The sequence below is a fragment of the Phyllobates terribilis genome, unplaced genomic scaffold, assembly GCF_046119375.1.
Source record: "Phyllobates terribilis strain yellow unplaced genomic scaffold, ASM4611937v1 Scaffold_12__6_contigs__length_324123572, whole genome shotgun sequence".
Taxonomy (NCBI): Eukaryota; Metazoa; Chordata; class Amphibia; order Anura; family Dendrobatidae; genus Phyllobates; species Phyllobates terribilis.
The window spans coordinates 175,716,486-175,729,607 of record NW_027362772.1 but is presented as its reverse complement, the minus strand read 5'-3'; the positions used below and the strand labels follow the sequence as shown (position 1 = coordinate 175,729,607).

The 13,122-nt window shown below is 44.8% G+C and overlaps 1 non-coding gene across 1 annotated transcript; it reads left to right on the top strand.

The window, feature by feature from the left end:
* The first annotated feature begins 1,943 nt into the window (after positions 1-1,943).
* Positions 1,944-2,016, top strand: TRNAF-GAA (transfer RNA phenylalanine (anticodon GAA)). Its single transcript has one exon. It is a non-coding gene; the product is annotated as a tRNA-Phe (tRNA).
* Positions 2,017-13,122: the final 11,106 nt, after the last annotated feature.

Here is a 13,122-nt window from a genome sequence, read left to right as displayed (position 1 = left end):
GTATAGATGGCCTAACACAATGAGTACCACACACTACTACTATGCCCAAAATTATTTTCCGGGCTAGATGCAGCTCAAAATTATTAGCAATTTGAAAGCTGGTGGAGCTTAGTATATATGGCCTAATAGAATGAGTACCACACACTGCTAATATGCCCAGTAGGTTTTACTTGGCTAGGTGCAGTAAAAAAATTGTATTACGTACAAAAGGTGGTGTAGCTTGCAACACAGATAGGCTACTCCACTGACTAACACACACTGCAAGAGGCCCAAAAGGATTTGCTTAGCTAGATTTAGCCAAATGCTGTGAAAAACACTTGCACAGCACTAAAACAGACCTGCCTGGCAATAAGTGATAGGAACTGATGTAACCTAGCCCTCAAAAGGGCTGCAATTACAACTAGTCACTACTCCCAACCTATCTGTCTATTTAAGAGCACAGACCTGCCTGCTAAAAGTCGTAGGAAATGCTGTAACCTAGCCCTCAAAAGGGCTGCAATTAGAACTAGTCCCTACTCCCAAGCTAGCTGTCTATTTCAGATAAAATTTGCTTGCAATTCACACAGTTATACGGTATAGCGCGCACACAGCAGCAGCGGTGCCGTCTAACACTCAGCTGCAGCAGTGTTACACATGCCCTTGCTTGTGTGAAAAAAAGCACTTCGCTCCGTGTGTGCGCTGCTGAAAGGCTGACAGACTGCACCTCCCCACTGTAAATGTGGGAAAGAGAAAAAAAAATGGAGATCTTCATAATTTCTGCAGAGATCCATCCCATGCCCCTCCCCCCCCCACCGATGTACACTCAAACTGTGTATTAACATTGATTTTCAGCATTACTGTGAAAAAATCCAGTTACGATTTTAGTGCACGAACAGTTATCGAACATAACCTCGAACAGCCGGATTTTTTTCAAATCGTTCGTGTTCGTCGAACGGCTCGAACACCGCCCAAAACAGCTCGAATTTGAGACTGGCGAACAGTTCGATTCAAACACTGCTCATCTCTAATTAGCATTTTCTTTCAAGAAATTGTACAGCTTCACTCCTGTTACTGACTAGTTGGTGGTCCGCTCTATTGGCGGTAATCTCAAATCGAAAACTAAAAGTGATGGGCCTTAGCAAAACCAATTCTCAACGTTGGTACTTTGTCAGTATTCCATGGGATACTTGAGGCAAATCTTAAATGTCCTGAATTTGTGCTTTCACAAAAGACTTCTGGGAACATCAAATAGTTTCTTTGTGCATATGTTAGTTGTTGTTTTGGCACCAGAAAAATACTGTGGATAGGAAAATGGGAGGGACTATTTCATCTCTATGTGTTCTCTGTCCCTATTAGGGCGGAGAGTGAACCTCCTAAGGTGCTGTCGTGGAAGATTCCTAGAAACCGAATTACCAGTAAGTCTAATTTCAGATTTTTCTACCTCAGGCATCAATAGACTATAAATATACTTAATAAACAAAAGCTAAAAGAGCAGATGAACATAGTTTAACAAGTCTGAAATGCGCATGTGATACTGACATCAAAGTTTCACCACATTTTGGGACAAATGTTTTCACTTTCAACATTAACAATCAGTAGAATATTTTCTCTAAATTTGCATCTCCTATCTTCACTCCAATTGTTTGCACCTAAGAAAAAATAAAGCTTGATGCAACATTATGCTTACAAATTGTGTTTTATGCTCAATCATCACCTGTCCTACAAAGACACAGTCAGAATTGCCCTGGTGAATGGAGTAAAATTGAAAATATAAAAAAAAATGGCAGAATTGCTGTTTTTTTCTATTCATTCACAAAGAATGAATGAAAGTTCTTAAATATGTACGCAAAATAGCGGGACTTTCAAATATAGATAATCTTGCAAGAACCAGTCAAAGTAAAAATAAATACATCCAGTTGTGACATTTGCAGTGTGTTGAACATTACTCAAACTAGATGTGTCCAGCTGAAATAGCTCAGTTGGGAGAGCGTTAGACTGAAGATCTAAAGGTCCTTGGTTCAATCCTGGGTTTCAGCATAAGTCTTTTTCTTCACCCATTAAATTTTAAGCAGAAAATAAACAAAGCATATGGACTGACTGTTTACAGAGAATGTAAAAGTCCTAATCATTATAACTATCTACAGGAAATAAAATGATAGAAACTTGAGAACTGAACACTTTTATCTTTTGAGGAAAATAATATTTTTTGTAATTTTTCCTTCATTCTGGATGTCATCATTTTGTTTTATTTTAGTTTAGTTTGACTTATCTGTATGAAGATTTAAAGGAAACCTGATAGCTAATACGGGCAGCATGTATCAGACACTAGCTGAATGATTTCAGTCATGTATGTTTGACTATGAATCGCTGAGGCATTACTGAGACAAATATGCTTCAAAAATATGCCAGGAACAAAGCTGTTTGGGGAAAAAGTGAGGAAGGCTAAAAACACAAACCCCAACTCAAGACATCATCTTTCATTCTAAAAATAGGGGGTTTCCACGTTAATGGTAAGACAAAGAATCCACAGATTTGGCATTTCTCTAGCGAGGAGAGCCCACTTAAAATGTATGGGGTGCTTGTCTCCATAACCGCAAGCTGGGCACTAAACTGGCTTATTTGCAATTCTGGATGTTGCAGAGTGAAAACACCTGTTGGACTAAAATAGTAATTGCCGGTGTTGATGAATTCATTGTGAGGAGTAATTTATAAAATGGGATCACTTTGGTGGGGTTTCTGCTGTTTTGGTAATTTTGGAACTCCGCAAAATTCACCCGCAAAATATTCTTGCAAAATCTGCGTTCCCAAAACCCAAATAGCGCTCTTACTTTCAAAGCCCTGCTGTGTGACCAAACAGTAGTTTCTGAAGACATGTGGGGCATCACCGCATTTCAATGAAATTGTGCAACTTTAGATATTTTCACAAGAAAAACTAAATACATATTGACCTAAATTTACCATTAATATAAAGTACAATGTGTTACAAAATAACACTATCAGAATCACGGGGATATGTTAAGCATTCCAGTGTTATTGCCAAATAAAGTGATACATGTCAAATTTAAAAAACGGTGCTTGGTCATGAATAGAGATGAGCGGTGTTCGAATCGAACTGTTCGCCAATCTCAAATTCGAGCTGTTTTGGGCGGTGTTCGAGCCGTTCGGCGAACACGAACGATTTGAAAAAAATTTGGCTGTTCGAGGTTATGTTCTATAACTGTTAGTGCACCAAAATCATAACTGGATTTTTTCTCAGTAATGCTGAAAATTAATGTTAATACGCAGTTTGAGTGTACAGCGGGGCGGGGGGGAGGGCAGGGGATGGATCTCTGCAGAAATAATGAAGATCTCTTTTTTTTTCTCTTTCCCGCATTTACAGTGGGGAGGTGCAATCTGTCAGCCTATCAGTAGCGCACACACGGAGCGAACTGCTTTTTTTCACACAAGCTAGGCATGTGTCATTGGTAGTGTATGTCACATGAACTTGCCCTATAAGACCCAGCCATTTTCAACGTAGCCACCATTTTCTCACTGCTGCAGCTGCGTGTTAGACGGCACCGCTGTTGCTGTGTGCGCTATACTTTCAGTGTTAATTTCAAGCCAATTTTTGCACAAATCTACAGATAGCTTGGGAGTAGGCAATAGTTGTGATTGCATTCCTGTTGTGGACTAGGTTACATCATTTCCTGCGACTTTTATCAGGCAGGTCTGTGCCAGTGCTGTGCAAGTTTTTTTCACATCATTTGGCTAAATCTAGCTAAGCAAATCCTTTTTGGCCTCTTGCAGTGTGTGTTAGTCAGTGAAGTAGCCTATCTGTGTTGCAAGCTACACCACCTGTGTATAGAATACAAATTTTTTCACTGCAGCTAGGCAACTAAAACCTTTTGGGCATAGCATCATTCTATTAGTCCATCTATACTAACCTCCACCAGGTTGCAAATTAAAAATAATTTCTATCTGCATCTAGCTCTGAAAAAATATTTGGGCTTGTAGCAGTGTGTGGGACTTGTTCTATTAGTCCATCTATACTAACCTCCACCAGCTTGCAAATTAAAAATAATTTCTATCTGCATCTAGCTCTGAAAAAATATTTGGGCTTGTAGCAGTGTGTGGGACTTGTTCTATTAGTCCATCTATACTAACCTCCACCAAGTTGCAAATTAAAATATTTTTTATCTGCATCTAGCGCTGAAGAAATATTTGGGCTTGTAGCAGTGTGTGGGACTTGGTCTATTAGTCCATCTATACTAACCTCCACCAGGTTGCAAATTAAAATATTTTTTTATCAGCATCTAGCTCTGAAAAAATATTTGGGCTTGTAGCAGTGTGTAGGAATTGGTCTATTAGTCCATCTATACTAACGTCCACCAGGTTGCAAATGAAAAATAATTTTTATCTGCATTTAGCTCTGAAAAAATATTTGGGCTTGTAGCAGTGAGTGGGACATGATCTATTAGTCCATCTATACTAACCTCCACCAGGTTGCAATTTAAAAATAATTTTTATCTGCATCTAGCTCTGAAAAAAAATGGTGGCTTGTAGCAGTGTGTGGGACTTGGTCTATTAGTCCATGTATACTAACCTCCACCAGGTTGCAAATTAAAAATAATTTTTATCTGCATCTAGCTCTGAAAAAATATTTGGGCTTGTAGCAGTGTGTGGGACTTGGTCTATTAGTCCATCAATACTAACCTCCACCAGGTTGCAAATTAAAAATAATTTTTATCTGCATCTAGCTCTGAAAAAATATTTGGGCTTGTAGCAGTGTGTGGGACTTGTTCTATTAGTCCATCTATACTAACCTCCACCAGGTTGCAAATTAAAAATAATTTTTATCTGCATCTAGCTCTGAAAAAATACAGTTATATGAAAAAGTTTGGGCACCCCTATAAATCTTAAGCCTAATGTTTTTTATAAATTGGTGTTTTTGCAGCAGCTATTTCAGTTTGGTATATGTAATAACTGTTGGACACAATAATGTTTCTGCCTTGAAATGAGGTTTATTGTACTAACAGAAAATGTGCAATCTGCATTCAAACAAAATTTGACAGCTGCATAAGTATATGCACCTCACCAGAAAAGTGACATTAATATTTAATAGATCCTCCTTTTGCAAAAATAACAGCCTCTAATCGCTTCCTGTAGCTTTTAATGAGTTCCTGGATCCTGGATGAAGGTATTTTTGACCATTCCTCTTTACAAAACAATTCCAGTTCAGTTAAGTTTGATGGTCACCGAGCATGGACAGCCCTCTTCAAATGATCCCACAGATGTTCAATGATATTCAGGTCTGGGGACTGGGATGGCCATTCCAGAACATTGTAATTGTTCCTCTGCATGAATGCCTGAGTAGATTTGGAGCGGTGTTTTGGATCATTGTCTTGCTGAAAGATCCATCCCCTGCGTAACTTCAACTTAATTATTGATTCTTGAACATTATTGTCAAGAATCTGCTGATACTGAGTGGAATCCATGCGTCCCTCAACTTTAACAAGATTCCCGGTGCCGGCATTGGCCACACAGCCCCAAAGCATGATGGAACCTCCACCAAATTTTACTGTGGGTAGCAAGTGTTTTTCTTGGAATGCTGTGTTTTTTTGCCGCCATGCATAACGCCTTTTTGTATGACCAAACAACTCAATCTTGGTTTCATCAATCCACAGGACCTTCTTCAAGAAAGAAATTGGCTTCTCCAAATGTGCTTTTGCATACCTCAGCCGACTCTGTTTGTGGCGTGCTTGCAGAAACTGCTTCTTTCGCATCACTCTCCCATACAGCTTCTCCTTGTGCAAAGTGCGTTGTATAGTTGACCGATGCACAATGACACCATCTTCAGCAAGTTGATGCTGCAGCTCTCTGGAGGTGGTCTGAGGATTGTCCTTGACTGATCTCACCATTCTTCTTCTCTGTCTTTCTGATATTATTCTTGGCCTGCCAGTTCTGGCCTTAACAAGAACTGTCCCTGTGTTCTTCCATTTCCTTACTATGTTCCTCACAGTGGAAAATGTCAGGTTTAATCTCTGAGACAGTTTTTTTGTATCCTTCCCCTGAACAACTATGTTGAATAATCTTTGTTTTCAGATCATTTGACAGTTGTTTTGAGGAGCCCATGATGCCACTCTTTAGAGGAGATTCAAATAGGAGAACAACTTGCAAGTGGCCACTTTAAGTAGCTTTTCTCATGATTGCATACACCTGGCTATGAAGTTCAAAGCTCAATGAGGTTACAAAACCAAAAAAAAGTGCTTTAGTACTCAGTAAAAAGAAGGTAGGAGTATTTAAAACAAGAAAATGATAAGGGTGCCCATACTTATGCACATGTCAAATTTTGTTTGAATGCAGATTGCGCATTTTCTGTTAGAACAATAAACCTCATTTCAAGGCAGAAACATTACTGTGTCCAACAGTTATTACATATATCAAACTGAAATAGCTGTTGCAAAAACACCAATTTTTTAAAAACATTAAGCTTAAGATTGATAGGGGTGCCCAAACTTTTTCATATAACTGTATTTGGGCTTGTAGCAATGTGTTGTACTCATTGTATTAGGCCATCTATACCAAGCTCCACCAGCTTTGAAATTAATAATAATTTTTAGCTGCATCTAGCCCTGAAAATAATTTTTCTTCCCAATAATGGTAGCAATAGAAATATGGGGTGCGTGCCTGGCTAACAAAGATATACGCTTCATAACAAAAAACACCAGCCTAGCGCACTGCATTAATAAGATAGCATCATCGTCTCTCCCAGTGCTAGGCCTACTACTCCGGCTAGCATTCCTGTGCCTAAAATACAATGTATGGGTCCGAGCTTGCCATGATACTGAGGGGTCTAAAGCTGCTGCTAACGCTTTATCACAATTCAATTGGCAGATTTTCACAGAGCTCCTCCCCAATGCCCACCCATCGGGCAACAGTTGCCCACCCTCCCTATGGGATCTAGTGGCGAAGAGTTGATGCCTTTAATCAGAGCGTCAGTTGCCCCGTCGACGTGGCAAGCATACGGTAAGGCATGGGAAGAGTGGACACGACTAGTAGCAGGCAGACGGGTTGACCAATGTGAACAAGCCAGATCACAAGTCACCATAGAATTTCTCCACCAGCTAATGATGAGGGGCATACCAGGGGCGTCAGCGCAGCGGTGTCTGACCGGAGTAGCATTTCACTTCCAACTACTGAATTGGGGAGATGTGACAAAGAGATTCATCATCAGACAATCCATAAAAGGGTGGAAAAGGGGTCAGCCAAGTCAGGGGTGTAGACGTCCCGTCCCGTGTCACTAAAACTGATTTCTCACATCATATCCCTAACACCATTAACATGCCACTCACAATTTGAAGCAACACTACTGTCTACTGCATTTGCGATTGCCTTCTTCAGGGCACTATGCATAAGCGAATTAGTCCCTCAATCCAAAATTACCACCAGTGGAGCCTTATTACACCAGGACGTAGTCATAGCCAATAATGCAATACGTCTACGCATACGCCAATCGAAAACGGTTCCAGCGAGCAGGCGCAATTGGGTACTTCTACAACCCACAAACGGTACACTGAGTCGGCTAACAATAGTAAAAACATGTATAACCATCAGATCACAAAGTAATTTCTTCCTATCACACATTGATGGAACGCCATTATCAAGATACCAGTTCCAAGCTATATTTAATAAATGCATAAGATCGGCAGGGAACCACCCCAAAGATTATGGGACACACTCTTTCCGCATAGGCACGGCGATGGAAGCAGCAAGAGCAGGACTGTCAGAAACGGAAGTTCAGAGGATAGGGAGATGGCGAACCACGTGGTTGGCGAGATACATAAGACGGGACTTGTTATCCTAACGTGGTTTGTTTCTTTTACAGGTGACGCTAAGCCAACAGTGTGGGTGATAGGCTATGGCCACAGGTACTAATGGAGGTAATCAAGGTAGGGAGAGAGGCAAGAGGTCTGGTCATCTTAGTTATACAAGCCGGGGGAAACAACCTAGGTCATCACAAGAGCGCATAACTAATGGCAATAATGAAACTAGACACTGAGCGCTTCAGAGAATTTTTCGCAAAACTAACTATAGTATTGTCAGAGATTGTGCAGATAGCGGTATGACAAGGTGCGAGAGACATCTCGGTCATCTAACGGACAAGGCGAGAAATAAATATTCGGATGGCAAAATTTAGAAGAGACAGAAGCGGTGTAGTGATACAACACTGACAACTGGAAGAAGATAAAGCAGGCCTCCTACGGCCCGACGGTGTTCACTTAATGGATATTGGACTGGACATATTCCTGTCAGGACTCCAGGACGGAATGGAACAAGCGTTAAGAGTAGTATTGAGCCACCCCCGTAGTGTTCGAGTTCGGTTTCTTTCGTCGAACACCCGTATGTTCGACGAACTGTTCGTCGAACTGTTCGACGAACACCTTTGAACACCGTTAAAACCAATGGCAGGCAAACAAAAACACATAGCAACACATAGAAAACACATAGAAAACAATTCAAAGGTGTCCAAAAGCTGACAAACTGCTCAGAAGACACAACTAACACATGGAAAAGTGACAAGTACATATAGTCATGCGAAAAGAAAAGAGGTGGAGGAGTAAAAGGAGGGGGAGACACAGATATAGGCATGTCATGCCCTTCTAAAACCAAAATAGTGCGAAGCCGACACGGCCAGTCCGTTCCTGCCCATGCGACCTCCGTGTCGCCGGGTTTGAGCCAGAGCTGCAGTGGACCCTGATGGGCAGACCCCCTCTCCCAATACTGGTGCCTGTCCGCTGGTGGGTCAAACGAGCCCCCCTGCGGTGGAGGCAGGTCTAAGCTTTTTCATTTAAATTGTCTCTATAATTTGAATGAGTACACTTTAAATCCTTTTACAAGGATCTATTGGAGGGCAAGTCTGAAGCCTGTAGCTGCGGGAATTCCAGCTCCAGTAGCGTCCACTAAAGCTGCTGCAGTTAAAAAGCTTTTATAAGGATCGAGCTTGGCGGTCCACCGCAAGGCGTCCTACCGCTAGTCCCAGCCCCTGTGCCTTGGGGTGCCTCCCGATGCTCTTCACTGAGTATCCCGGGGGCCCGAAGCATTTCCTTTGAAAAAATTAAGTATCCAAACTACAGGTGGTGTAGCTTGCTTAACAGCTGGGATAATCCGCTGACTAGCAGACACTGCTACTAGGCACAAAGTATTTCCTGGGCTAGATGCAGTTAAAAATTTGTAATTAGATACTCTCGTTGGATGCTGAGAAAGCATTCCATAGAGTCTACTGGCATGCCATATATTATTCCTTTAAAAAGCTTGGGGTAGGGGTCTAGGGGACCCTTTTATAGCCCAAATCACGGCCCTGTATCGCAATATGTCACCTAGGCTGAAGATAAATGGAACTGTAGCACCCCGAGGGCTCGGTTGATACAGAGGTATTGCATCTCACCCAGAGGTGTGATATCTCACTCTCAGGTAAGGATGGAGTGTGGATCAGGACCCCGACACCTGCATGCATTACAACACATTGCCGTGGGGCAGGGCGACCAATATGCCCCTGAGATGGGCACGACAGTCCCTGTCCCTGGCTGGAGTGGGGGGAGGGTACACCGAGGAAGGAGAACACTGTAGTGCAGGAGCAGGGAGGAAGCAGTTCCTGGGTGCAGTGAGAAGGGAGTATAAAAGGTGGGCACCATCTTAGTTCAGTGCAGAGAAGTCTGAGAAGAAATGACAGGGAGCAGGGGCTCTGCATGAGCTCTGCTCCGGAGGCGGGCCTAGTAACAGAGGCCCAGGCCTGGAAGAGGGAGAAGGAAGGAAGAGGAGTGGAGAAGGCTTCAGGAATGAGGAACGAAGGGATCCCAGGGGTGCGGACAGGCGAGTCACCACCGCACGCCCGAATCCACCTGCGTGGAGGGGTCAGGCCAAAGGGGGAGACCGGTCCCCGAAACTAGTGGAGGCGGGAAATGACCCTCAGCTAGAAACCGGAGGCTGTGACATTTTATGTGGGGCAGCCCCTCGCTACAACCACTAGGAGTGCACCACATAGGGTCAGGGAAACTGGCGCCAAGTTTACCAAGAGGAGGCCCGAGGCAGCCGGACAGAAGCGTGGTCACTGGTGGGGTAAGAAAGGCCAGAGAAAGGACACACAAAGGGAGTCCTGTGAAGCGCTCCAAAGTTTTCTGGGAGTTGGCCGAGCCCCTCACTTGGTGAGCACAGTACGACGTGGGCAGCCATTACCTGCAGAAGTGGTCTGGATAATAATAACTGTGAGTAAAGGCCCTGGACTGCATCAATGACTCCGTGTTGTTACTGCTGCTGCCCTGCACCATCACCCCCATCCTCCGCATACACTGCCCTGAGGCTACACTCCTCCCGTGGGGAGTTATACTATGCTCTGCTGCACCCAGAACACCAGCCTCAGCGGTCTGCCCTGCAGCGGCGGATTAGTCTGACCGCAGTCCACGGGTGGCGTAGTCGGACATTTAAACATCAAATCCACATAAATAGTTCCGCCACTGGATTGACCGCCCTGAGCCACGGAACCGGGTCTCCGCCACGGAGACTACAACCTCCAGCATCCACCAAAAAGGGTCCGACTCCGGGTGTCCCAAGGCCCAGGGGGCGCATCAGAATATTTTCATCACCTTTCATAATCACCAATGGGACAAGGCAGGGATGTCCTCTGTCCCCTCTCTTATACATCCTAGTGACGGAGCACCTGCTCTCATCAATTCGCCATAACCCCAATATTAGGTGGATTGAGGTGTGAGGCACCGAGTACATGTGCTCTGCATTTGCTGATGATGTCCTTGTATATATCACTCAATCACATATATCCATCCCTGCTGTTATGGCTGAAATAGATCACTTTGTTACATGGTCAAATTTTAAAATCATTGCAGCGTAGTCTGAGGCCCTCGATGTCTCCCTCCCCAAATCCATACAGGATTCCATCCAGTCCAACTTTCCCTTTGCCTGGCTCTCACAGGGTATCAAATACTTAGGAATTAGTATTCATAGAGACCTCTCCCGTCTATGTTATCTTAATTTTGGGCCCTTTATTGAACAAATCCATACAGACCACGGTTGGCAAGTTAGAATTGTGGAGTAGTGTTGAGCCACCCCCGTAGTGTTCGAGTTCGGTTCGGTTCGTCGAACATCCGTGTGTTCGCCGAACTGTTCGTCGAACTGTTCGTCGAACACCTTCGAACACGGTTAAAACCAATGGCAGGCAAACAAAAACACATAGAAACACATAGAAAACACCTTCAAAGGTGTCCAAAAGCTGACAAACTGCTCAGAAGACATAACTAACACATGGAAAAGTGACAAGTACATATAGTCATGCGAAAAGAAAAGAGGTGGAGGAGTAAAAGGAGGGGGAGACACAGATATAGGCATGTCATGCCCTTCTAAAATCCAAAAAGTGAGAAGCCGACACGGCCAGTCCGCTCCTGCCCGTGCCACCTCCGTGTGGCCGGGTTTGTGCCAGAGCCGCGGTGAACCCTGATGGTCAGCCCCCTCTCCCAATACTGGTGCCTGTCCGCTGCTGGGTCGAGCGAGCCCCCCTGTGGTGGAGGCAGCTCTAAGCTTTTTAATTTAAATTGTCTCTCTAATTTGAATGAATACACTTTAAATCCATTTACAAGGATCTATTGGAGGGCAAGTCTCATGCCAGCAGCCGCGTAATTCCAGCTCCAGTAGCGTCCACTAAAGCTGCTGCAGTTAAAAAGCTTTTATAAGGATCGAGCTCGGCTGTCCACCGCAAGGCATCCTACTGCCAGTCCCAGCCCCTATGCCTTGGGGTGCCTCCTGATGCTCTTCACTAAGTATCCCATGGTCCCGAAGCATTTCCTTTGAAAAAATTAAGTGTCTAAACTACAGGTGGTGTAGCTTGCTTAACAGCCGGGATAATCCGCTGACTAGCAGACACTGCTACTAGGCACAAAGTATTTCCTGGGCTAGATGCAGTTAAAAATTTGTAATTAGATACTCTCGTTGGATGCTGAGAAAGCATTCCATAGAGTCTCCTGGCACGCCATATATGATTCTCTTAAAAAGCTTGGGGTAGGGGTCTAGGGGACCCTTTTATAGCCAAAATCACGGCCCTGTATCACAATACGTCACCTAGGCTGAAGATAAATGGAACTGTAGCACCCTGAGGGCTAGGTTGCTACAGACGTATTGCACCTCACCCAGAGGTGTGATATCTCACTCTCAGGTAAGGATGGAGTGTGGATCAGGACCCGACACCTGCATGCATTACACCACATTGCCGTGGGGCAGGGCGACCAATATGCCCCTGAGATGGGCACGACAGTCCCTGTCCATGGCTGGAGTGGGGGGAGGGAACACTGAGGAAGGGGAACCCTGTAGTGCAGGAGCAGGGAGGAAGCAGTTCCTGGGTGCATTGAGAAGGGAGTATAAAAGGTGGGCACCATCTTAGTTCAGTGCAGAGAAGTCTGAGCAGAAGTGGCAGGGAGCAGGGGCTCTGCATGAGCTCTGCTCCGGAGGCGGGCCTAGTAACAGAGGCCCAGGCCTGGAAGAGGGAGAAGGAAGGAAGAGGAGCGGAGAAGGCTCCAGGAACGAGGAATGAAGGGATCCCAGGGGTGCGGACGGGCGAGTCGCCACCGCACGCCCGAATCCACCTGCGTGGAGGGGTCAGGCCAAAGGGGGAGACCGGTCCCCGAACTAGTGGAGGCAGGAAACGACCCTCAGCTAGAAACCGGAGGCTCTGACATTTTATGTGGCGCAGCCCCTCGCTACACCCGCTAGGAAGGCACCACATAGGGTCAGGGAAACTGGCGCCAAGTTTACCAAGAGGAGGCCCGAGGCAGCCGGACAGAAGTGTTGGTAAGAAAGGCCAGACAAAGGACACACAAAGGGGGTCCTGTGAAGTGCTCCAAAGTTATCTGGGAGTTGTCTGAGCCCCTCACCTGGTGAGCACAGTATGACGTGGGCAGCCGTTACCTGCAGAAGTGGTCTGGATAATTAGAACTGTGAGTAAAGGCCCTGGACTGCATCACTGACTCCGTGTCGTTACTGCTGCTGCCCTGCACCATCACCCCCATCCTCCGCATACACTGCCCTGAGGCTATACTCCTCCCGTGGGGAGTTATGCTACGCTCTGCTGCACCCACAACACCAGCCTCAGCGGTCTGCCCTGTA